General features: G+C 39.6%; 1 long non-coding RNA gene across 1 annotated transcript in view; it reads left to right on the top strand.

Moving 5' to 3' along the window:
- The first annotated feature begins 5,944 nt into the window (after positions 1–5,944).
- LOC307176707 overlaps positions 5,945–27,281 on the top strand; it is a 34,977-nt gene continuing 13,640 nt past the window's right edge. Inside the window, exons 1-2 of the long non-coding RNA XR_013824870.1 lie at positions 5,945–6,264; positions 16,007–16,040. This is a non-coding gene — a long non-coding RNA (uncharacterized lncRNA). The remainder of the gene's footprint in view (positions 6,265–16,006; positions 16,041–27,281) is intronic.

Below are 27,281 nucleotides of genomic sequence, written 5' to 3'. Positions count from 1 at the left end.
CTGGAATAATAAATTCGGATACAGGCTTTGGCAAACTATTGAAGGTAACTGCTCCTGAAACAAATAATTTTTTCGTTTGTTCGATGACAAGTAAACTTACTGGGCATGGATGACATGTTAATAAAGGGAAATTTAGCAAGACGTTGGCCATTTCTAAGTAGGTTTGATGTCTTGAGCTTGGAAGCGCACACTAGCACTTCTTGTAAATCTATAGGACCAGTGTTCCTCAAGTAAGAGACATTTGCATTTGTAATTTTGGTAAATTAGGACTCTTCTAGAAATCAAGATGGATACAGGCATTTTGTTGGAATGTAGACCCAATGCGAGTTCGCAGTGGGTAGGTGACCACCAGGTGGGGATACGATAAAAGAAGTTCAAGTGCAGTACACAGTACTGTTGTGCAGTGCACAACGATCACTTGCAAAAATTGTTTACTATGTCCTAATTGATTGTTCTTTTCTGATAGGTCTTATTGTTTACCACTCTCCCTTGAAAGACACAACAAATCGATGAGTAGAATAATTTCTGTCTTCAGAGGAAACAAACGCATATTTAAACAATTCAAGAGGCAGTCGCCAACTAAGCCACACATTATAAACATTTAGGTTTAAATTCGCGTAGGGTTTAAAGCAAAAAACCTGGTACTGAATTTCCATTGAAGACTAGAGAATTATCAGAAACTTCAAAACACTGTATTATAGGGTCAACTGTGTGACTTTGGAAAAATTATTTAATCTCTCTGTGCATTCTTTTCTCATTTTAAAATGAGGCAAACGATAGGACCTAATGCATAAGGTTATTTTGAAGGTTAAATGAGTTCATGTAAGAAAAGTGCTTGGAACAATGGCAAATATACATTATATGCATATTTCTATTATCGATATGAATATATGTTAAAATGTGGAGATTTCAGATGTCTTCTGTTACCACTCTCGACTGGAGCAGCAAGGATGAGAGTTCTAAAGAGTGACTTGATCTGTGAGAAAATAATAGTAGCGTTTTATTGAATCATGACGATGGTAAATGAGATCTCAGTTATGCAGTATCATCAATTTCATTTTCTTAATTCGAAGATACTATTGCCAAGTGGTCTCCCCTGAAGTGTCAAACCTATGTAAGAAAATTGATGGTCATCTTCCTAAGTGGATTATTTATTTCACTGACTTGTTACTGTGATACATATTTTGATAGACAAAGGTTACTTTATAAACATCAAGTATTTTATCATACTCTTCCAGTGCTGGTATGACTTGGTGAAGCTCTTTGCTCCTACACAAAATGGCCGACGATGCTGTAATTTTAGACTGTCTTTTCCTCCCCTCCCTCTCGCTCCTCATTTCCTCCCCTCCCTCTCCCTCTTCCTCTCCCTCCTCTTCTTCTCTCCTTGGGACTAATACTTACTGTCTAATGCTGTCTCAGTGACATTATATTTCCAGACTTTTCCAATACATACCAGAGAATTAAATGGGCTCTCAAATGGCTCTCAAATTTAAGTTTTAAAACAAGTAGTGTTAGTTTTATGCACAATTCTTTTTTTTTTAACATCTTTATTGGGATATAATTGATTTACAATGGTGTGTTAGTTTCTGCTTTATAACAAAGTGAATCAGTTATACATATACATATGTTCCCATATCTCTTCCCTTTTGCGTCTCCCTCCCTCCCACCCTCCCTATCCCACCCCTCCAGGCGGTCACAAAGCACCGAGCTGATATCCCTGTGTTATGCCGCTGCTTCCCACTAGCTATCTACCTTAAGTTTGGTAGTGTATATATATCCATGCCTCTCTCTCGCTTTGTCACAGCTCACCCTTCCCCCTCCCCATATCCTCAAGTCTGTTCTCCAGTAGGTCTCTGTCTTTATTCCTGTCTTACCTCTAGGTTCTTCATGACATTCTTTTTTCTTAAATTCCATATATATGTGTTAGCATACAGTATTTGTCTTTCCCTTTCTGACTTACTTCACTTTGTATGACAGACTCTAGGTCTATCCACCTCATTACAAATAGCTCAATTTCATTTCTTTTTATGGCTGAGTAATATTCCATTGTATATAATGTGCCACATCTTCTTTATCCATTCATCCGATGATGGGCACTTAGGTTGTTTCCATCTCCGGGCTATTGTAAATAGAGCTGCAATGAACATTTTGGTACATGACTCTTTTTGAATTATGGTATTCTCAGGGTATATGCCAGGTAGTGGGACTGCTGGGTCATATGGTAGTTCTATTTGTAGTTCTTTAAGGAACCTCCATACTGTTCTCCATAGTGGCTGTACCAATTCACATTCCCACCAGCAGTGCAAGAGAGTTCCCTTTTCTCCACACCCTCTCCAGCATTTATTGTTTCTAGATTTTTTGATGATGGCCATTCTGACTGGTGTGAGATGATATCTCATCGTAGTTTTGATTTGCCCTTCCCTAATGATTAATGATGTTGAGCATTTTTTCATGTGTTTGTTGGCAGTCTGTATATCTTTTTTGGAGAAATGTTTATTTAGGTCTTCTGCCCATTTTTGGATTGGTTTGTTTGTTTTTTTGTTATTGAGTGAATGGGCTGCTTGTAAATTTTGGAGATTAATCCTTTGTCAGTTGCTTCATTTTCAAAATTTTCCCCCATTCTGAGGGTTGTCTTTTGGTCTTGTTTATGGTTTCCTTTGCTGTGCAAAAGCTTTGAAGTTTCATTAGGTCTCATTTGTTTATTTTTGTTTTTATTTCCATTTCTCTAGGAGGTGGGTCAAAAAGGATCTTGCTGTGATTTATGTCATAGAGTGTTCTGCCTGTGTTTTCCTCTAAGAGTTTGATAGTGTCTGGCCTTACATTTAGGTCTTTAATCCATTTTGAGCTTATTTTTGTGTATGGTGTTAGGGAGTGATCTAATCTCATACTTTTACATGTACCTGTCCAGTTTTCCCAGCACCGCTTATTGAAGAGGCTGTCCTTTCTCCACTGTACATTCCTGTTTCTAGGTATGTTTTTATTTCCTTTTTGATTTCTTCAGTGATCACTTTGTTATTAAGGAGTGTATTGTTTAGCCTCCATGTGTTTGTATTTTTTACAGATCTTTTCCTGTAATTGATATCTAGTCTCATGGAGTTGTGGTCGGAAAAGATACTTGATACAATTTCAATTTTCTTAAGTTTACCAAGGCTTGATTTGTGACCCAAGATATGATCTATCCTGGAGACTGTTCCATGAGCACTTGAGAAAAATGTGTATTCTGTTGTTTTCGGATGGAGTGTCCTATAATATCAATTAAGTCCATCTTGTTTAATGTATCATTTAAAGCTTGTGTTTCCTTATTTATTTTCATTTTGGATGATTTGTCCATTGGTGAAAGTGGGGTGTTAAAGTCCCCTACTATGAATGTGTTACTGTCCATTTTCCCTTTTATGGCTGTTAGTATTTGCCTTATGTATTGAGGTGCTCCTATGTTGGGTGCATAAGTATTTACAATTGGTATATCTTCTTTTTGGATTGATCCCTTGATCACTATGTAGTGTCCTTCTTTGTCTCTTCTAATAGACTTTATTTTAAAGTCTATTTTGTCTGATATGAGAATTGCTACTCCAGCTTTCTTTTGGTTTCCATTTGCATGGAATATCTTTTTACATCCTCTTACTTTCAGTCTGTATGTGTCTCTAGGTCTGAAGTGGGTCTCTTGTAGACAGCATATATATGAGTCTTGTTTTTGTATCCATTCAGCCAATCTGTGTCTTTGGGTGGGAGCATTTAGTCCATTTACATTTAAGGTAATTATCGATATGTATGTTTCTATTCCCATTTTCTAAATTGTTTTGGGTTTATTATTGTAGGTCTTTTCCTTCTCTTGTGTTTCTTGCCTAGAGAAGTTCCTTTAGCATTTGTTGTAAAGGTGGTTTGGTAGTGCTGAACTCTCTCAGCTTTTGCTTGTCTGTAAAGGTTTTAATTTCTCCATCAAATCTGAATGAGATCCTTGCTGGGTAGAGTAATCTTGGTTGCAGGTTTTTCTCCTTCATCACTTTCAGTATGTCCTGCCAGTCCCTCCTGGCTTGCAGAGTTTCTGCTGAGAGATCAGCTGTTAACCTTATGGGGATTCCCTTGTGTGTTAGTTCTTGTTTTTCCCTTGCTGCTTTTAATATGCTTTCTTTGTATTTAATTTTTGACAGTTTGATTAATATGTGTCTTGGCGTATTTCTCCTTGGATTTATCCTGTATGGGACTCTCTGTGCTTCCTGGACTTGATTAACTATTTCCTTTCCCATATTAGGGAATTTTTCAACTATAATCTCTTCAAATATTTTCTCAGTCCCTTTCTTTTTCTCTTCTTCTTCTAGAACCCCTATGATTCGAATGTTGGTGCGTTTAATGTTGTCCCAGAGGTCTCTGAGACTGTCCTCTGTTCTTTTCATTCTTTTTTCTGCTCTGCAGTAGTTATTTCCACTATTTTATCTTCCAGGTCACTTATCCGTTCTTCTGCCTCAGTTATTCTGCTATTGATCCCATCTAGAGTATTTTTCATTTCATTTATTGTGTTGTTCATCATTGTTTGTTTCATCTTTAGTTCTTCTAGGTCCTTGTTAAATGTTTCTTGCATGTTGTCTATTCTATTTCCAAGATTTTGGATCATCTTTACTATCATTATTCTGAATTCTTTTTCAGGTAGACTGCCTGTTTCCTCTTTATTTGTTAGGTCTGGTGCATTTTTATCTTGCTCCTTCATCTGCTGTGTGTTTTTCTATCTTCTCATTTTGCTTATCTTACTGTGTTTGGGGTTTCCTTTTTGCAGGCTGCAGGTTCGTAGTTCCTATTGATTTTGATGTCTGTCCCCAGTGGCTAAGGTTGGTTCAGTGGGTTGTGTAGGCTTCCTGGTGGAGGGGACTGGTGCCTCTGTTTTGGAGGATCAGGCTGGATCTTGTCTTTCTGGTGGGCAGGTCTATGTCTGGTGGTGTGTTTTGAGGTGTCTGTGGACTTATTATGATTTTAGGCAGCCTCTCTGCTAATGGGTGGGGTTGTGTTCCTGTTTTGCTAGGTGTTTGGCATACGTTGTCCAGCACTGTATTTTGCTGGTCGTTGAGTGAAGCTGGGTTCTGGTGTTGAGATGGAGATCTCTGGGAGATTTTCGCCGTTTGATATTACGTGGAGCTGGGAGGTCTCTTGTTGACCAGTGCCCTGAATTTGGCTCTCCCACCTCAGAGGCACAGTTCTGACTCCTGGCTGCAGCACCAAGAGACTTTCATCCACAAGGCTCAGAATAAAAGGGAGAAAAAGTAGAGAGAAAGAATTAGTAGAAGTAGGAAGAAAGTAAGAAAGAAAGAAAGAAAGAAAGAAAGGAAGGAAGGAGGAAAGGAAGGAAGGAAGGAAGAAAGAAAGAAGGAAAGAAGGAAAGAAAGAAAGAAAGGAGGGAGGGAGGGAGGGAGGGAGTGACGATGGAAGGAAGGAAGGAAGGAAGGAGGGAAGGAAGCAAAAAAGAAAGAAGATAAAGTAAAATAAAATAAAATATAATAAAGTTATTAAATTAAAAAATAATTATTAAGAAAAAAATAAAAAAAACAAAAAACAGACGGATAGAACCCTAGGACAAATGGTGGAAGCAAAGCTTTACAGACAAAATCTCACACAGAAGCATACACATACACACTCACAAAAAGAGGAAAAGGGGAAAAAAATCATAAATCTTGTTCTCCAAGTCCACCTCCTCAATTTGGGAATGATTCGTTGTCTATTGAGGTATTCCACAGATGCAGGTACATCAAGTTGATTGTGGAGCTTTAATCCGCTGCTTCTGAGGCTGCTGGGAGAGATTTCCCTTTCTCTTCTTTGTTCTCACAGCTCCTAGGGGCTCAACTTTGGATTTGACCCCGCCTCTGCGTGTAGGTCGCAGGAGGGCGTCTGTTCTTCGCTCGGACAGGACGGGGTTAAAGGAGCCCCTGCTTCGGGGAGGGAGGGGCACGGAGTGCGGGGCGGGCCTGCGGCGGCAGAGGCCGGCGTGACGTCGCGCCGGCGTGACGTTGCGCCAGCCTGAGGCGCGCCGTGCGTTCTCCCGGGGAAGTTGTCCCTCGATCCCGGGACCCTGGCAGTGGCGGGCTGCACAGGCTCCCCGGAAGCGGGGTGTGGATAGTGACCTGTGCTCGCACACAGGCTTCTTGGTGGCAGCAGCAGCAGCCTTAGCGTCTCATCCCCGTCTCTGGGGTCCGTGCTTTTAGCCGCGGCTCGCGCCCGTCTCTGGAGCTCCTTTAAGCAGCGCTCTCAATCCCCTCTCCTCGCGCACCAGGAAACAAAGAGGTAAGAAAAAGTCTCTTGCCTCTTCGGCAGGTCCAGACTTTTTCCCGGACTCCCTCCCGGCTAGCCGTGGCGCAGTAACGCCCTGCAGGCTGTGTTCACGCCGCCAATCCCAGTCCTCTCCCTGCCTCCGACCGAAGCCCGAGGCTCAGCTCCCAGCGCCGCCCGCCCCGGCGGGGGAGCAGACAAGCCTCTCGGGCTGGTGAGTGCCGGTCGGCACCGATCCTCTGTGTGGGAATCTCTCCGCTTTGCCTTCCGCACCCCTGTTGCTGTGCTCTCCTCCGCGGCTCTGAAGCTTCCCCACTTCCGCCACCCACAGTCTCCGCCCGTGAAGGGGCTTCTAGTGTGTGAAACCTTTCATCCTTCACGGCTCCCTCCCGCTGGTGCAGGTACCGTCCCTATCCTTTTGTCTCTGTTTATTCTGTTTTCTTTTGCCCTACCCAGGTACGGGGGGGGGGGGGGGGCGGTTTCTTGCCTGTTGGGAGGTCTGAGGTCTTCTGCCAGCGTTCAGTAGGTGTTCTGTAGGAGTTGTTCCACGTGTAGATGTATTTCTGGTGTATCTGTGGGGAGGAAGTTGATCTCCGCGTCTTACTCTTCCGCCATCTTCCCCTACGGCAATTTATCCACAATTCTAAGTCAACGGCTCCTTCCTGAGGACAGAAAGGACTCCATTTCTCCACTTTTAAAGAGGTTACATTCCATGACTGTTATTTCTACCCATTTATACTTACTCCAGTTCTCTCATGAGGACTTATGAGTCCATGGCTTTGTCTTGGGTGGTAGACATTTGTGAATATGTTTATTGCTAGATACATGGAGGAAAGAGCTTCTGGATTTTATTTTTTTAAATGCTGGTGACAAACAAAAAACAAACAGTTCCCAAAATATGTGATCATCAAAGATTTGGAAACCAGTATTGTCTCTTTACACCAGCGATATCATGTTTGCCACGAATAGACTGTTCCAATAAATGCTTATTTATTTTATAAAGACATCACTGAAAGATCTGCCAAAATTTTCTGGGCGCCAGGCTTCAGGCAGCACAGTGCAGCGGTTACGCGGGAGACAAAAAAACTCCGCCTCTGCAGTGATGATCACAGCTATAGGTGGAAGGTCCCTGAAAGGCAACCAAGACTGAGGAAGATACTAAGGGGGAAATCTAGCTTTTTCTGTTGGACTTGTGCATCGTCACGGAATTAAAAGACTGTGGCCAAGAAAATTCTTTTCTAAACAGCTTTTCAAACCCAAGCTTAAGGCAGTAATTTGTTTTCCTTCGGTCCATTGCTAGCTTGAGCACCGGCATATAGCTCCATGGTGCTCCATTAAATGGTTCTTCTGCATGAACAAAACTGGGAAATCATTCTCAGTTGTTCTCCCCTCAGTGGGACTTTTCAAAGGGGTGCCGGGTATAATTATCTTGTAATTTCTGATCGCAGGTTATTGGAGCCTGCAATCGGGGTTTGTAAGGTGAACCCTAATTTTTTCCATCTAAGCAGGTAATATGTGGGAAGATGGTGGTTTCAGCATAAAAGGGATGAAGTTTATGCTTTGGCCCAAGACTCACTGAGGTTTGGCACAGTCTTGGGGTTGGCAAGCGAGATTCAGGAGAGACAGGAGTGAAAATGAGTCAGAACAGGTCAGTGCTGCCTTAAGCCCTGGAGGGCTGAGAGTCCCAGAAAAAAACAGCTCCTGAGCATAAAAGTGCTAAGTCTCAAGGCCTTGAACTCCTTGCAAACCAGTGATAAAGGTGATTTGTTACGAGAAAACTGGGTTACAAGAAACACAACCTTGAAATGTTTTAAAGGCAGGCAATCTAAATGTCTGCACAAGAAAATGATTTTAGGAAAATATTTTCTATGTGAAATAGCAAAAATAATTTAGCTGGTGTGCTTCCTCCACTTCACTTTAATTTAAACTATGTGAAACCGAGATTGTTCTAATTAAAGTCCGTCATTAAATTTGAAATTTCAACTTGGCATTCAGAATCGGGCAAAAAGTGACATTAAATGTTTGTACCTAGTCATAAACTGTCAAATTACTTCATGAGACGTTTCTCATGAAAAACAAGATGAACTCAGACATTGGATTAAGTGATCTGTATGATTTGGGGAAAGTATATTATGCAACTGCAAAGGGAAATTTGTGTCATTTATTTTTTAATGGGGAAAGAAAGCAAAACATTTCTGTAGTTTCTAGATGCAGAGAGGATTCTAGAACCTCTGCCACTGGCAGAGGAGGAAGCATGGGACAGATGCTCATAGTTGTGAAAATACTGAAGTAGCATCAAATGTACAAACTAAGGGCCTGTCTCCCTCTTACCTCGAGGCCTTGAGCAAGCTTACGGGCTGCACTAGCTTTCTTAACTTGGATAACTGTCCTCGGCATTTTTATTGATAAACATGTATTGAATATCTCCATATACAAGGTCACTTGAGAAACATAAAGGTTACTAGGTCGTGTTGCATTACCCAGGTGGTGTGCAGGGTAGTTGAGGTGAAAAGACATAGGAATGATACAAATGCACTTATTTACAAAACAGAAGTAGAGCCACAGACATAGAAAACTAACTTATGGTGACCAAAGGGGAAGGGGGGAGGGACAAATTAGGAGATTGGGATTAACAGGTACACACTATTATATATAAAATAGATAAACAACAAGGACCTACTGTATAGCACAGGGAAACATATTCAATATCTTGTAATAACCTATAATGGAAAAGAATCTGAAAAAGAGTATGGATATGTATAAACGAATCACTTTGCTGGACACCTGAAACTAACACATTATAAATCAAGTATACTTCAAATAAAAAAAGAAAGGAAAGGTATAGGTACATGATTCACAGCTCCAAATAACAGAGTGTACATGTCCAGTTCAGACAATAAGTACCATAAGTACTATGAGCATTGGGGAAGGTGACCCTCACTCAGCCACATAGATGGCCTGGGGCTTCCCTGGTGGCGCAGTGGTTGAGAGTCCGCCTGCCGATACAGGGGACACGGGTTCGTGCCCCGGTCCGGGAAGATCCCACATGCCGCGGAGCAACTAAGGCCGTGAGCCACAACTACTGAAGCCCACCCGCCTAGAGCCCGTGCTCTGCAGCAAGAGAAGCCACCGCAATGAGAAGCCTGCGCACTACAGTGAAGAGTAGCCCCCTGTCAAAGCAATTAGAGAAAGCCCGTGCGCAGCAACGAAGACCTAACGCAGCCAATAAATAAATAAATAAATGTATAAAAAATAAAAATAAACTCTGCACCAGCCACTTGATCCTGGTGCAGATGTCTCTTCCCAGCCATCTCCAATCCTGTCCCAGTCTCTTTCCTATGTGGCATTTACCTGCCTTTCAACCTCGGCCTCATCCATGTGGAATTCTACCCCAGGGCACAGCCGGCCCGCCCCTCGAGCAGTGGAACAATTAGAGTTGAGGAGAAGGGTAGCATTCGGTACCAATAGTCTAGTAAGATTCATTGAGGAAGTCGGCTTTGAGCTGGACATTGAGAATGGATTGAATTTCGATAAGTACATCCCCAGAGGCCCCTCCAGTTGCGTGTTTGGCACCTGGAAATGTATAGAGAGTGGAAATCAGAGTGTGCTCAGAGAGTGGAGGCTGGTCTGACCGGAGGGGAGAATTTCTGTAGCAAAATAGAGAGCAGAAAGGTTGGAAGAGTAGACCAGAGCTGAGATGGTGACTACATAGCATCTTGAAATCATGTCCTCGATCAGCAAATTCCAGTAGAGAAAATGTACCGGGGAATCATTTTCGGAAGACAGTTGCCCAATTGCTGCATGGGAATTTTAGCTGGAGTATAAGTTTAGATTGAAAAAGCTCCCGAAGGTGGATGTTGATGCACTCCAGTGATACTTAAAATACTTAAGCACTGGTAAGGGATGTGCCCTGACCCATCAGAGGGGCGCAAATCAGAATATGAGCCCTGCCCCAGCCCTGGGTAAGGCAGTGGGGGTCCCCTTAGGACCTTTGAGCTGTGGAATGATGCAACCAATGTGCTCCTTAGGCAACCCCCAGTGGAAGGATAAAAAGGAATAAAGCACGCAGTCTGATTTGCCTGCTTTTTGCAGCTATGATGAATCCAGAGACTCTTCAATGAAGGGAGACACATGAATGAATTGGAAGATGCACTTATGTTAGAGAGATAGAGGAGATAAAGGTCTTTCTAGGGACCGGAGCCTATTTATGGGGAAAGTCCATGCTACTCCTAACAGAAAGAGCAATCACGTTTTCGGTGTGTTCAGGTAAAGGAAAAAAGGCTATATAAGGGTAAAGATATAGTGTCACACAGACCTGCACTTGAATCTTGGTTTAGCCTGTTTCTAAGTCATCCTTGGACAGGTTACTGGACCAATTCAGTGTTTTCACCTGAAGATTGTAAATAGAATAGTATATCTCCCATAGTGTTATGTGGTTGTATTAGTCAGGGTTCTCCAGAGAAATAGAACCAAAAGGATGTATATATATAATGTATATAACATAACGCTATAGGAGACCTATTACTGTATATGTATGTGTACACACACACACACACACACACACTCACTCACACACATGTCTACTTCCAATCTGAATCCAAGGGCCTCAAATCTTGGAAACCTGATGGTGTAAGTTCCAGTCCAAAAGCCATCAAGCTTATGACCCAAGAAAAGCTAAGGTTTCAGTTCAAGTCTGAAGGCAGGAAAGGACCAATATCCCATTTCAAGATGGTCAGGCAGGAGGAAATTCCCTTTTATCAGGAAGGGGGTTCGCCTTTTTTTCTCTTCAGTGTTCACCTGACTGGCTGAGGACCATTCACATTGAAGGGGGTAATCTGCCTTAGTCTACTGATTCCAATGTTCATCTCATCCAGAAATACTCTCACAGACACATGGAAAATCATGTTTGACAGATGTCTGGGACCCCATACAGCAGTCAGGTTGACGCCCAAAACAGACCCTCACAGCGGCAGGGTAATAATGTGCACGTAAAAGAAGCGAGCTGTGCTGCGCCTGTAGCGCGTTGCATATAGCAAAAGCTCGGGGAAGCTCCGGTACCGCTGACGATGATCACGACAGCCCTGAGAGGAAGATCCTGAAATATCTGCTGGTTGGCTTAGGGTTTGAGAGGGAAGCATTTTGAATCACTCCATCACACTAAGATGTTCGAGTCCTAAAGTTAGGACAAATGGGGCTTTTAAAAATGAGCATAACATCCTTTAGTGACTAAGAAAAGGAAGCCCGAAGTGAAAAAGCAAATTGAACTTTATTGAATTTTTAACAATCAAGAGAAGGTCCACAGTGCTGTAAAAGATGCAGAATGAGGAAAGGACCACATTTAGAAAATTAACTGTCGTTTATGACCTTTGAGAGTTTAGTTTCAACTGACTTAGAGAGTGGTTTTGAAATGCTTCCAAGATCACGAGGCAGTCACATATCAAGGTGTATTCCCACTAAGAACTGTTCTTAGTGGAGAAACTTACAGTGGATATTGTAAGTCACCCACCACAGACTGGGTGGCTTACACAACAGAAACTTAGTGCCTCATGATTCTGGAGGCCAGAGGTCAAGGTCAGGGTGTCAGCAGGATAGCTTCCTTCTGAGGGCTGTGAAGGAGAGGCTGTCCCATGCCTCCTCTCCCATACCTTCTTCTGGTGGTTTGCTGGCCATCTTGGGGATTCCTTCTAGATGTTTGCTTCCTGTGCTTTCCCATCACCTTCCCCCAGTACGTGTAGCTTTCTCATCACATGGCATTCTTCTTATAAAGACACCAGCATGTTGGATTAGGAATCCGCCTTACCTCAGTGTAACCTCAACTAGTTACGTCTGGAACCACACTATTTACAAAAAGGTCACATTCTGAGGCACTGGGTGTTAGGACTTTAACATATAAATTTTGTGGGGACACAATTCAATCCATAATAGATACGATGTTTGTCTTCAAATATTTGTAATGTTCTTTAGGAGTAGGTTGATTTTTCTGCATATTGGTACAAAAGGTAGAAATGAGAGAGAGGAAAGAAGGCAGGAAGGAAGGAAGTCGAGGGAGGGAGGGAGGGAGGGAGGGGAGAGAGAGGGAGGGATGAAGGGAGAGACGGAGAGAGGGAGGGTGGGAGGGAGGGAGGAATGGATGGAGGCAGGGTGGGAGGGATGGAGGGAGGGAGGGAGGAAAGAAGGGAGAGAGAGAGAAAATTTCAGCCAAGCACTTTGCCTGGTGGAGAAGGAAAGCCTTTTGCAATCAGCTCATAAACATTGTCTAAAGAAGAATGTGGGTCTGTCCTCCTATTTTTCTTGCCTAAATCGTCAGAGTTCCTCTTGTGCCATTTCCCCACCCAAGCCTTCTGTGGGCTTATGTTGTGACTTGGTTAGATTTGTGTGTACTTATTCAGAGTGGAGGATGGGTCAGAAAGAACTCATAGCGTGATGTCTTCAAGTGTCCTGGGCTCCCAAAGGACAACACATTCCCTAGAAAGGACTTCTTTATTGTCACCCCCCCTAGAGAACTTCAGAGTATTTCTCTCTCTAAGGGTTTATGACAGCCTGACCTCTCCCTTGCAGGTCATAGATTCAGATAGTTCAGAAAGGAGCTGTACTTCAGAAGTAATACATGCTTCACAGGTCAAACAAACATAATCCCTGTGAAACTCTGGGCAAAGAAGGATTCTTATGCTATGAGCTATTCTTGTTGTTATTCAATAATTGGAAAAGAAAAGAAATGTGAAGAGTTTAGACATAATTCTAAAATAAACTTGTTTTAAACCAATATGCAAGAATGTTTAGTGTAAGTTTTTGTGGTTGTATGTGAAACTCAGGAATTCAGTTTCCAGACTTTCCACCATAAGCATCGATAACTCACATCATAATGGACTCATCTATGAGTCATCAAGTGTTTGAAATACATCTTCTCCCACTTTATGGAGGCACTGACCTTTGCCGGAGTGAAAAGGTTTTAAACAGTTTGCTCCGTCCCTCCCTCAGACTCAATATTATGGACATCTACGCACAATTTAACGTATCCTCTATCTGAAGTCCATTCTCTTCTCCACCGACACAGTATTCAATTTCTTAGTAATGCATAGAAACCACAACTTTATTCTGCATGGTTGGAAGTTGCTATTTTATGTTTGGAAATGCATTATGTGTTAAGAAGAGTGTGAATAATGAATATCTGTGCTATTGGCCAGCTGGTATTCTGACACTCTAAAATCTGTGCACATGTCATCAGCATTGGGACTGATTTCCCAAAACCAGAGTTAAGTTCAAAATTAACACCTCTGTGGCTGTAAAATGAAGCCCTCTTGTACAGTTTGTCTCCTCAGTGTTTTCCTTCTCACTAGACTCTCCATCTCAAGAAAATTGGCAGGTAGCAAATAACCACAATGGACATTCAAATAACAGCTCACTGTTTGTCCTGATTTAGAAGCAAGACCACATCTATATCAGTTCAGGAAGAAGTCTTCAGATAGTTTGGTATTAAATGGAAAAATATTGTAGGAGACATGCTGAACAGAGAGATATTATTCTGGTAATGAAAGTGTCAATCCAGCTATTCAATGAAAAAGTGCATAGAATTTTGGAGAAAGGGAACCTCAGAGGTTTTCTGGTCCGAACGCCCCATATTACATGTGAGGTCGTAGGAGTCCAGAGATGTTAGACAACTTGCCCAAGTGGAACTGATAGCTCAACACGAATGTAAACCAAGCCTCCTGACACTGTTGTGTTTTCCTTCATTGTTTTTCTTCCAACTGATTTTTCTGTGCTAGATGGTAACACAGTGAATAACTCACATCTACAAAATGCCCCTATCTGAGAAAACTTTCACTCCCAGTTAAGGAACTTGTATTTAACTGAGTTTGGAATAGTAAATTTGCTTTTGTTCTTTGTGTGTGCATATGTATGTGCATGCGTGTGTGTAAAACTCTCTTATTGAGATGTAATTCACACTACGTACAATTCACCAATTTTAAGCCTACCCTTCAATGTTTTCTAGTATATTCACTAATGGTGTGTATTAATTTTAGTGGTTTTTTTTTTTTTTTTTTTGCGGTACGCGGGCCTCTCACTTTGTGGCCTCTCCCGTTGCGGAGCACAGGCTCCGGACGCACAGGCTCAGCGGCCATGGCTCACGGGCCCAGCCGCTCTGCGGCATGTGGGATCTTCCCAGACCGGGGCACGAACCCACGTCCCCTGCATCGGCAGGCGGACTCTCAACCACTGCGCCACCAGGGAAGCCCCAATTTTAGTGTATTTTTATCATCCCTTAAAGAAACCCTATACACATACCAACTATTCTCCGTTCTCCTTCTCCTCTGCAGCCCTGGGTGACAACTAATCTACTTTCTGTCTGTATATAAGTGCTTACTCTGGACTTTTCATATAAATGGAATGATACAATATTTAGTCTTTTGTGAGTGGCTTCTAAGAGTGGTACTTTGTGTTCCCTTTGATACCATTGGAAAGATTCTCACCATTGTTTATTTCGGCAATATCCACGTGGCAGACTGTATTATTGTTTAAAAATACTTATTACCTCATTAAGGGGATGGCTATATTTCTTTGCCTTATTGACCGAGAGCCAGTCAAACCAATAAGCAGTAACCACAAAAAGCTTTTGGGGTTATTTGGGGATGGTTGTTGTTTGGGGTTGTTATCACAACACAATGTAATCTATCCCAACTTGTCAGAATCAGTTAATGTCCAAGAGCTTTACACAGAAATAAGGTGATGGGTCTTCTTACCAACATAGTGCTACACTTTATTTTTCAGAGCAGGACTGTTTGGTCCATGAGACCCCACTATCTCCTGATAATGTCCCCTGGAGCTGTTGGCATTCAGCCCTCATCTCGTTGAGGCTTAAATCTAATCCAAGAGGCTGGTTGGAAGATGTATAATAGGCGCTGAAACTTTCTTGTCCTTATCCACCTGCTAAAGTGAGCAATTGAGCTTGGAAAGAATGTTGCTTCTCTGCAATAATTCAGCTTTGGGTTGAAATCAAGCCTAGAAAGTTAATCTAAAAGACAGCTTTTTGTGGAAATGTTATGAATAAGTGTAAAAAGCAGAGTGTGATATGATGTGCTTTCATGTATACCACTGTGTTTTCCAGAAAACACTCTAATAAGAGGGCAAATATAAAATAAACAACTTTTCCAGATAATCAACTTCATTTATAAAAGGAGCACAAATTAGTCTAAGGACAGGCTTAGTAACATCTCTTGCATGAACCAACTAGTCTCACATATACATTTTATTAAAATAAGAATTCAGAATATGAGTTTCCCATTCACGTTTTCTTTTGAGCAGGCACTATCTGGCCTTTTTTTTTTTTTTTTTTAATAAAGAGGAGTATGGAGAAAAACAGACTTTGTGGGGGAAAAAGTTTCAATTTTTGCTCTTCTAAATTCAATAAGAGAAAATGTATTCTTTTAAATAATGTCAGTGCCTGCCAACCTGGCTGCCCGCATGGGTGTTGTACTATTGGTCAGTGTAAACTGTAAATCTGTCTTGTCATTCAATCTTCTGTACTTCTTTTACATTTATCGTAGTTTTATTTTATCGTAGTATTATCATAGTTTTTTTGGTATTATTTTATCATAGTTTTTCCAAAATTTTCTTTATCTTTGCTTCTAAAATTAGCCAATGATTGATAAAATCATTACTATTAAAATATATGATACATATTGACTTATCTACCGTTTATAAAAGAAAACCTTATTAGATCTTCTTAACATTAATTTTGTTCTTTAATTTCCTTTCATAGATTCTGAAAGAACAGAGTGCTGCCTAGGGAAAAGGTAACTCTTTTTGTTTTGCTTACAGTTGAAAAATCACAAAATTTGGAAACATTTTTTTCTTGTCTTGACACTATTTAAATTATAATTCTCATAATTTGATGAAAATACATGTACTCATTTCTAAATTACTAATGTCCCAGAGTATTTATGTTTCGATTGTTTTTAAATCGACAAGGGGTTTTTAAAAAATCGTCTAAATCAAATACATCTTGTTACATTTTCTTCAACTTCTCCAAGGCAGTTTCCCTTTGGACTGAGACCAACTCTTGAAATTTAATCTGCAAAAGGCCTGTGCCGTGTAAAGGCGATGAATAAGGTAAAAGAGAAGAATATGCTAAGCTTTCATGTACACCATTGTTTCCCCCTGCAAATACTACAATAAGAGGGGAAGTTCACAGAACATAAAGCAAATAATGAAAGGAAATGCAGACTGTTCCCGTATCCTCATGTAACGCTAGCGACTGAAACAGGAAACGTGATGGCATGTGATTCCTTAACTGTATATACTGTTGTGTGTTGAAGTGTGACATCACCGGCCAACAGGGATTCCCTTTGCTAATGGTTGTAAATCTGTTTTTAGCCATTTTTAGTTTTCTATAAAAAAAAAAAAAAACCTATTTCTGTAAAGTTTTTTTCAAAGTAAATCGCCTTTGGAGTAGATGAAAATATGTTTTTTTTTTCTATTGTTAAATTGGTGGAGTTGGTTTTAGACACTTCAGGTGCCATGGAAGCATCTATAATCAGGGTTTTTTCCTGAACAAAAGGTAGTTATCGAGCAGTTATTAATAGTATTATGAAGTAATAAAGGATTTAATTCTCATTTAAATTCAAAGCCTAAACATAGCCAGCTTGTTTATTTTTACTGATTCAGATTGTCATAAGGGATCCAATCCCTTTGTGCTAATTGTCTATTCTACAGCAGGAAACCCAGAAAAGATGAAAAATTGCTTGGGCTGTGACCTCAGCAGCAAAGCCAGGGCAGTGTATAAATATCTGTCTTTATCTGAAGGGATTCCAAGGAATACAGCCCCTCCCTTCCCCCTCGTGAACACTAGATGCTCAGCTTCCTTAAATATAGCTTTTGGGGAAGCCATTCACGTAGATTCCAGAAGTTCACATGGGCACTTGCATAGCCTGTAATATTCCCCATAGGATCACGCTTGTGTCTTACAGTCAAATATTAAGAATTTGGGAATTGCTTGAGGCCAGAGCAGGTTGTTTGAAGAAGGAGAGAAAGATAGCTTTTGTCTGCTGGAGAGAGCAGGCGATGCAAGGTCCAGAAGCTTCTAAAGATGGTATGTATCTAGGGAAACTGTATCATCCGTTTGGAAATGAAGGACAATTACTGTACGATTCAGAGTTGGTACTCAGGAAATCTTCCACAGGTTTCTTCTCCTTTTTCTATGCTCTTGTTATTTAATAAAGATAGTTTTGAAAATGCCAGCCATTCTTGCAGTCCTAAGAAATTTCTGGGTCCAATTTTAGATACCAGTTTTAAAGGGGCAGAGGCATTTCACGATGAGAAAAAAATGGCTGGTGATAGCAGGGTAACTGCAATGTGAGAAACTCAGACAAAGAAGGAACCCCTAGGAGCAAAATCCAGGGTTTGCCTGAGGTACTTCTTGTCACCTTGAGAGTGTCACCTCAGAACTCTCCGCTAAGCTCTTGACCTTTTGGTTTTATAAACAAATGCCGCTCTTTTTAAAGTTACGAACAATGGTTAAGTGGGACCTCGTCTTTGGCTCAAGCCATGGAGTAAATGATTAAAAGAGACAGCATGGTATTTACTGAATTTAATTTTCAATACTGGCAGTATTTACTGAATTTAATTTTCAAGAAAAGAAAAACCAATTTAACTCAGGGTAACACCTCGTATCGCCTTGGGATGACTTTCAATTCCTGAGAAAGATGCCAAGTGAAGTTCTTCCCCAGCCGTAGACACAGCTGTCGATGTGCATGAATTGTCTTCGGAATCTTGGTCTTTCCTGTGTCTTCTCCCCTGGTAGTTTCCATTTGCTCTGCCATTCTCGACAGTCTCCCCTGTTTGGGTTCACCTGCTTCTTTTACTCCAGGAAAAATATGGTGGTCCTGCTTGCCATTTCCATTTTGCCAAGATAGTGTTACCTCATCCAAATTAGCTTTGAATTTTAAGAGAGAGATTTTATGCATTCGCTCAGACTGGGCACTATGGCAGCATCAGTATGGAAAATCCTTTCTGGTCAGAGTGACAATGATCCAGGGCTCAAAGCCAATCCTGGCTGACATTCCCCTGATTATCTACAAAGTTTCTGCTTGTGTGAGGCCTGTCTGAAGAGTAAGCATCATCCAGAATTCCTTCTTCCCAATCCAGGACATTTTGACATCTCTATGCATTCTAATCAAACATATGCAGATTTATCTTTTAAGAGGAATCGGGTGTAACCCACTTAAATTGAAGGTCACTTTCAGAAGAAGGATCAAATTCTCACTGTCCTCAAATAATGCCATCACCCTAACACTCTAGACTCTTTCATGTGCCAATTCCCAGAATTCGACTGAAGACCCTTGCAGTCAGAGCTGGTTTCTATCGTTCGTGACCAGCTAAGCAGTGGTCACACTGCTATGTGGGGTAGGGTTTGACTGAAGCCGCCATTTCCTGTCAATCCAGCCATATTTGTTTGAGAATGTCCATTAGTTAAATTTTTTTCCCTCTCCAGTGGGAAAGTGTAGAATGTGTGGTGAATTTTACAGTCCCAGTAGATGCTCATTTTTCTTGTAAGAGAATCAGTTTTTTCAGGGACCATTTAAATACCTGCAGTCTTTAATTAAACTTACATGTTTCTAAAAATTTTTTAAGTATATATATCCTAAGGTATTAGGGAGCTTCTTGGTAACTGACATTATGTTTGTTCTTTTAAACAAAGTACATGGATATCTGAGATTTTAAAAACCAACCTTTGATTCATCACTTAGTGGACATTGACACAGCAGGATGCTAACCTGGAAGCCTTAAACTGGCAGAGGAGTGTACCCAGCCCATGGTACAGGTACTAACATACTGTAGATGTTCAGTCAATTCTTGTGGGATAAAAGAGTGAGCATGCAGCCGATAAGCCAAGGTCGGAAGTCTCTTTATTTCCAGAGTCGATTCTGTTGACTTGGCTGGATGGGCAGACTCGTGTTTGCCTCTGTCATTGTCCCGGGTGGACCTCTGACATATTGCACAGTAAGCAGTAAGGAATGGATCTTCAGTTAAGGGCACAAACTAGCAGACAGGTTCTATACTTTACTTGGGGTAGGACATCCCTTTGAGAAAATAAGATCAGGAAACTGATAACTTGTCTTAAGCGTAAGTGCCCTTGTTGGAACCGGATCTAAAACACTTATGCCTTGATAAGTGCCCCGAGCCAAGTTATCTTGCTAGTTATTGCTGAAATAATCTCTGAGGAAACGACGATCCAGACAGTATCAAGTGGTGTAAAGGAGGATGTCAACACCTTGAGTTAAACCTTGAATATATATATGTGTATGATCCACCATAGAGAAAGTTTTGTTTAAACATACATATAATATTACGTTTTCTTAGCCATACAGGTGAAGATAAAGTCAAAAGTCACTCCATTCTTAGATTACTGGCATTTCAGGATATGGACATGCTTCTAGCTTGTATTCATTCTGCTTTCTTTTCATACATGTGTGTAAAGTGACTGGCAGTGGATTTTTTTAATTTGTGTAGTTTCTTTGGAGAAACAGTGATATACAGGAGAAAAGGATTATTATTTCTTAACTATGGGGAAACTTTTTTGATGTAAAGCCATGGAGAAATAAATTTCAATGTAATTCATAAGAGATCTTTTAGATTTTGTTTGTTTTTTGAGGTACGCGGGCCTTTCACTGCTGTGGCCTCTCCTGTTGCGGAGCACAGGCTCCGGACGCACAGGCCCAGCGGCCACGGCTCACGGGCCCAGCCGCTCCGCGGCCTGTGGGATCCTCCTGGACCGGGGCACGAACCCGTGTCCCCTGCATCGGCAGGCGGACTCCCAACCACTGCGCCACCAGGGAAGCCCGACCGTTTAGATTTTTAAAACAAGGTAGCATTTATGTGCAAAACCATGATATGCCTTTTAGTGTTTCTGTGTACAGTATTTAGGAAGGCCTATGACAGTAAGTGTTTCTCTTGGCGTAAAGGGGGTATCTAAATAGCTTCAGTGCCAAGAATAATTCTCAGAAATGTGAGCATTAGTCACTGCATTTAAAAAAAATTCATTCGGTAAAATTCATTCATACAGTGAAATTCATTAAAGAGAGACGTGTTTTTTGAGTTATCCAAAATCAGGTGTTAAAAAGACAACCCGCCTGAAATTTTACCCTTTCTTTTGTTCTCTCTCTCTCTTTTTTTTTTCTTTTGTCATCCACCTGAAAGCTGTTTACAGCAATAACTTATCTCTTTCAACATAATTTTCTCTTCTGGAAATAATATATGAAAAATTTGACTTCATTTGTAGCTTTAATTGCTTAATTTGAGTACCCCCGAACCAGGGATTCTTGGATCTGCAGTCCTTAGAGGGAGGCATAGGGCTTAAATCTTCCCTGTGATTAGTCAGAAAGAATATTTATCAGTGCTCGGGAAGCAATCACAGAATGGATATTACCAACCTGTAGGACAGAAATGAAAAAATCCCTTTGTGCACAGAGCCTGGGTAGGCTGCTTATGTGGTGGCATGACCCTAGCTACCTACTAGCAGAGGGGTCTTGATGGGTTGACTAGGAGGAAACATCAAGGTATTCGGAGAGGGAAAGCCTTAGGGGTAAACTTGAGCCAAGCCCTTGATCGTTTTGATTCCAGGGAGTAAAAACCTGGAGCAATCACATTCAAATGCCAATTGTAAAAATAAAGTCAAGAATCCAAAGAGAACAAAGTTATAGAAGAAGCAGATTGGGAAGAAATAAAGAGTGGAAGAAATTACAGTGAATCGCTAACTGGGGAGGGGGCCGTTGAAGCAAGAGCTACCCTCATGTTTTGTCAGTGTATGGAGTGCAGTTTGTTGGGTTGGTAGAGCGCCATTGCTCAACCTTGGCTGCCTATGGCAATGACCCGGGGAGCTTCAAAAGTGCTGCAGACCCACTCCTAGAGATTATGTCATAATTGGGCTGAGATATAACCTGGATATTGAGATTTGTGAAATTCCTCAAATAACTCCAGTACAAAAACAAGGTTAAGAAACACCACCTTTTGTGGTAGTCAGGGGAACTAGGAAGGAAATGGAAATCAATGTTTCAGCATGACTTGCCCCAAGAAGTCTTTCAGGATCCACAAGCTGAGCTGGGGGTCTTTGGTGTAGACGCCCACGTACCTTCTGTATGGCTCCCTTACAACAAAGCTCACGCGAAAACCAATAGTTGTGAAAATGTTCAAAGTTTTACAAATGAGCCACTGCAGCCAGGTGGCATGTTTAATGGTATTTCGTGGGAAAGATCATGCCTCACGATTCATCCTGCTGGGAACATCTATTTTCAGTCTGGTGTCCCTAAGAGAAGCCACTCTGCCAAAAGGGTTATAATGTGTGTTAGCGTAGGGTTAGTGGAACATAGTTCACATGGCATAGGATTTCCGGATACAAGATGGCCCACTCGAATTTGAAATTCTGATGAATAACGAATAATTTTTTTAAATAAAGTATTTCTCTTGCAATATTTGAGACATACTTATACCAGAACATTATTAGATATCTATCAGAACATCAAATTTAACTGAGCACCCAGTTTTTTTAATATTTTAATTTTATTGAAGTATAGTTGATTTATAATGTGTTAATTTCTGCTATACAGCAAAGTGATTAAGTTATACATATATTTTTTTTCCATTATAGTTTATCACAGGATATTAAATATAGTTCCTGGTGCTGTACAGTAGGACCTTATTGTTTATCTGGGCACCCAATGTTTTTGTCTTTCTAAGTCTGGCATCCCAATGTGGGAAGAATCAACAGCTAGCTGAATAAGTGACCTTCAGAGGTAAAGCTCATACGGACCATTTATGAAGTCTTTATTGAATTTGTTACAATATTGCTTCTGCTTTATGTTTTGGTTTTTTGGCTGTGAGGCATGTGGGATCTTAGCTCCCCGACCAGGGATCGAACCCGCATCCCCTGCATTGGAAGGCAAAGTCTTAACCACTGGACCACCAGAAAGCTGAGAGATGGATACACATTCATAGACAACGAAACCCCATTCCTGGGACAATAACTAATGGGTAGTAGGTATTTTGTAGATTGTGTTCAATAAATCCAAGCTCAAACCAACTGTCAACACCACAATTTGGTATTAAAACGATTAAAAAAAATTATTTTATTAAAGTATGGTTGATTTACAATGTTGTGTTAGTTTCCAGTGTACAGCAAAGTGATTCAGTTACACATAGATATATATACATTTTTACACATTCTTTTATGGTTTATCACAGGATATTAAATATAGCTCCCTCTGCTATATAGTGGGACCTTGTTGTTTATCCATTCTGTATATAATAGTTTGCATCTGCTAATCCCAACCTCCCACTCCATTCCTCTCCCTACCCCCTACCCCTTGGCAACCACCAGTCTGTTCTCTATGCCTGTGAGCCTGTTTCTGTTTTGTAGTTAAAGTCATTTATATGATATTTTACATCCTACATATAAGTGATATCATATGATATTTGGCTTTCTCTGTCTCGCTTACTTCACTTAGTATGAGAATCTCTAGGTCCATTCATGTTGCTGCAAATGGCACTATTTCATTCTTTTTTACGGCTGAGTAGTACTCTGTTGTATATATATATATATACCACATCTTCTTTACCCATTCATCTGTTGATGGACATCTAGGTTGCTTCCATGTCTTGGCTATTGTAAATAGTACTGCTATGAACTTTGGGGTGCCTGTATCTTTTTGAATTATAGTTTTCTCTGGATACATGCCCAGGAGTGGGATTGCAGGATAATATGACAATTCTATTTTTAGTTTTTTGAGGAACCTCCATACTGTTCTCCATAGTGGATGTACCAATTTACATTCCCACCGACGGCATAGGTGGGTTTCCTTTTCTCCACACCCTCTCCAGATTTTATTATTTGTAGACTTTTTGAGGATGGACATTCTGACAAAGATACAAATGAAATTATTTACAAAACAGAAAGAGACTCACATACATAGAAAACAAACTTATTGTTACCAAAGGGGAATGCGGGGGAGGGAGGGATAAATTAGGAGATTGGGACTAATATATACACTCTAGAATACATAAAATAGATAACCAGCAAGGACTTACTGTATAGTACAGGGAACTATATTTGATATTTTGTAGTAACCTATATGGGAAAAGAATCTGAAAAAGAATATATATATACACACACACATACGTATAACTGAATCACTGTGCTGTATACCTGAAACTAACATGATATTGTAAATCAACTATACTTCAATAAAAAATATTATTAAGAAAAAAGAAAGATACCTTCATAACCTAAATGGACACGTAGAGAATGGAAGACTGTAGCTGGCCTACTGCCAAAAGAAATAGGCTGTTTTCAAAAATATCAATGAGACTGTGAGGTCCAGAAGTAATGAACAGAAGCAGCAAACACTAACAAAAGGAAATCACTAATAGGGCTGGATATGTACCGACATTTTACACACACAGACACACACAGAAACAACAGAAAATTATTACCTATGGAGGGTATGGTACAGAGTTGCTTCTTACAACATTTTATCTTTTCTTAAAAATTTTTATTGGAGTATAGTTGATTTACAATGTTGTGTTAGTTTCTGCTATATATACTCCAAAGTGTTATACATATATCCACCCTTTTTTAGATTATTTTCCCATATAGGCCATTAAAGAGTATTGAGTGTAGTTCCCTGTGCTATACAATAGGTCCTTGTTGGTTACCTATTTTATAGAAAGTAGCGTGTATATTTTAATCCCAAACTCCTAATTTATCCCTCCCCCTTTTCTCCTTTGGCAACCATAAGTTTGTTTTCTATGTCTGTGGGTCTGTTTCTGTTTTGTAAATATATTCTTTTGTATCATATTTTAGATTCCACATATAAACAATACCACGTGATATTTGTCTTTCCCTGGCTGACTTACTTCACTTAGTATGATCATCTCTAAGTCCATCCATGTTGCTGCAATGGCATTATTTCATTCTTTTTTATGGCAGAATAATATTCCATTGTGGTAACAACATTTTATCTTATCATGTACATGAGGAAGGCTGAGCACAGCTCTTATCTTCAGATAGATAAAAATCTGTGAAACAGGAAAAAAGAAAGGTGGCAGTGAACTCATTCCTTGCAGTCAATGTTTTGAACTCAGAGAAGGTGATAAGAACATTTAGCCAGAGATAATATCTTTCTTAGAACTTACCTGTTGCCTCTTCTCCTCCACCTCCTGCAACTGACAAGGAGTTTCTTTCCAGCACTGTCGACTTGTCCTTACAGGGCTTTGAATAGCTCTTGGGAGCACCTGAGAATTCCGGAGACAGTGGTAACTTCAACTGGGGGATCCACTTGGATGGTAATTACTTGGGGATGGAGAATAAGTCTTATTTCTCCTTTACGTTTCCTCATCAAAATTTCTGATTTTAGCTACTGTGCAAAAAGACAACAAGAGGCTCAAGGAGTAGGGCTTGATAAATGTTATCAATGTGACATCATTAGAAAATACCAAGAAAGCTCCCAAAACTTCACAAAGAAACCTGTGTTGCATTCCCTACAAAAGAGCTGTTCACACTGGCCTTTACACAATTAGGAAGATTGTTTTTCTAAGTTATGGATGTTCTACCATTCACGGCATGTACAAACAGTGGTATAAACCTACTGATAAATTGTACATTTAGGAAAATGGATAGGTATGGGAGAAAATTAGTGGTTTTAGATATTGTGAGAATATCTGAAATAAATCCTCAATCATCTTCAATATGCGGTTTGCTTCCTTAATTAGTGAATTACTTAGAGTTTGAGTTGTTTATACTTTATGTTATATTGCTTCGAAAAAGAAAGAGCAAAGCAGCAACTAGCTCAGTCTTGATCAAATGGCTGTAATTTGGCTTGATTTGAGAGTATATGATCAGTAATTTTTTTTCACTTACTAAAAAGAACAACATTAGGATCTATTAATTTTTTAGTCAGCAGAGTGTATTAGGAATATCAAGCCCTTGATGTAAGTGGGTATTTTTGGAAGTTAATAAAGAGTGAAGAGGATTGTAATGCTCTGAAATTCTCTTCCAGTGTTTGGGAAACAAACCTCATGTTACATTGTAATAATAACAACATGAACTCATCCCAGACATTAGACTTAAGAGAAGGTGAAAGAAATTTAATCAAGTTTTCTTCATGCATTTTAAAATCAAATTTGATATTTGACAAATATTTGGGAAAACTAAAATTTTAAAACATTATTCTTTTTAACAAATGTGGAAAGTGAAGAATTTTACAGTAAATCGTGTGATGCTATCATTTGAAACTATTGAAATATTTTAAAATAATTTAAATAATAAGAAAATGCTTATATTATTATTTCAAGTACTTCTCATGTCAGCACTATTGACATTTTGGGCAAAGAATTACTCTTTGTGGGGAACTGTTCTGTGTATTGTAGGGTGTTTGATAGCATTCCTGGTTTCTACCATTAGAGACCAGTAACATCACCAGTCTCCAGACATTGCCAAATGCCCAGAGTGGGGCAAAATGGCTTTGGTTTGAGAACCAATGCTTAAAGTGAAAAAGAGAAAAAGAAAACATTTCTTTTTATGTATAATATATTTTCAAAGAAAAAGGGCAAAAAGGAGATGTAAAATTTCATAGATTTCTTAGTGGTAAAGTTAGAAGTGTTTTTATATATTTAAAAAAATATTTTCTATTGTTTCTTTACTAAGTTTTCTATTTTAGTTATTTATTCATTTTATAATAAAATTACCTTAAAAAGCAAACATGGTTTCCGAATTTAACAACTTGTAAGACATAGAAAACAAACTCATGGTTACCAAAGGTGGAAGGATAAGTTAGGAGTTTGGGATTAACAGATACACACTACTGTATAAAAAAATAACCAACAAGGACTTAACTGTATAGCACAGGGAACTATATTCAGTGTCTTGTAATAACCTATAAGGGAAAACAATCTGAAAAAATAGATATATATGTGTGTATAACTGAATCACTTTGCTGTACACCTGAAACTAACACAATATTGTAAATCATCTGTACTTCAATAAAAAAAAATCTATGTTAAAAAAATTAAAAATCATTTTAAAATGGAAGTTTTCTCTTTTTTTAATCTTATGAAATTGGCAAACTACTTTTGTTTTCTGCAGCATAATCTAAAATATTATAGAAGCTTGGAAAAATCAAATGCATTTTTAAAAGTTATTCCTCCTTATTTTTGAATGTTCAGAATGCCAGTGTCATCTTAAAGCCATCCAGAGATCCATTCTCATTCACACGTTCGTATCAGAGGAACATGATGGTGCATTTAAAGGATATTATTCCTGCTTCCTTTCAATCCTGTGACTGGTTTTGTCCTTCAAGAGGAATAATCGATCTGACTTATTTACCACATCATGTTTGTAAAAGCTTTTTTCAGATAGTCACCTCAGCTTTTCTTTACTTATGCTCTCTAGACTCAACTTGTCCAGTTTTCTAATATTTTTAAAATTACACATCTAGACTTTTATCAGTTCAAATTTTCCTATGACCTCCGTTGTATTAGTTCATGGTTTAATTACACATTATGTAAAACTGAAAGCTTTAATATAAAATAGAACAAGTGGAGTAATTTCATCTTCAATATAATATTGTATTAAATAGCATTTCTTTAGTAAGGTAAACATCCTTTTTTACATAATAATTTTATCCTATTTAATTATTTTTTATTAATATTCTTTTACCTAGAATTAAAATATCTAATTATTATTCCTGTGGGACCAACTTATACTCTTCTGCTTAAGATCTTCATTCTTTCCTTTTTTCTAAACCTCTAGAGATCAACCTATAGTTCTTCTCTTTCCTACAATAACAATAATAACTTTGGAATTCTCTTTCTTCCATCAGTTAAAGATATTGTTTAAAATGATCTTTCCCACCTTACTGTCATTAGAGATGTTAACTTTATCCATATTCTTGCCTAATTATGCAATCTGTTTTATCACGAATAAACCATTTTAATTATTTTTGTTCATGTTTCCCCCATCAAATAGTAATTCGTGGGCTTCCCTG

Source organism: Stenella coeruleoalba, assembly GCF_951394435.1.
Source record: "Stenella coeruleoalba genome assembly, chromosome: 18".
Lineage (NCBI taxonomy): Eukaryota > Metazoa > Chordata > Mammalia > Artiodactyla > Delphinidae > Stenella > Stenella coeruleoalba.
Note: the sequence above shows the minus strand (reverse complement) of the source record. Positions and strands in the feature narration are given on the sequence as shown.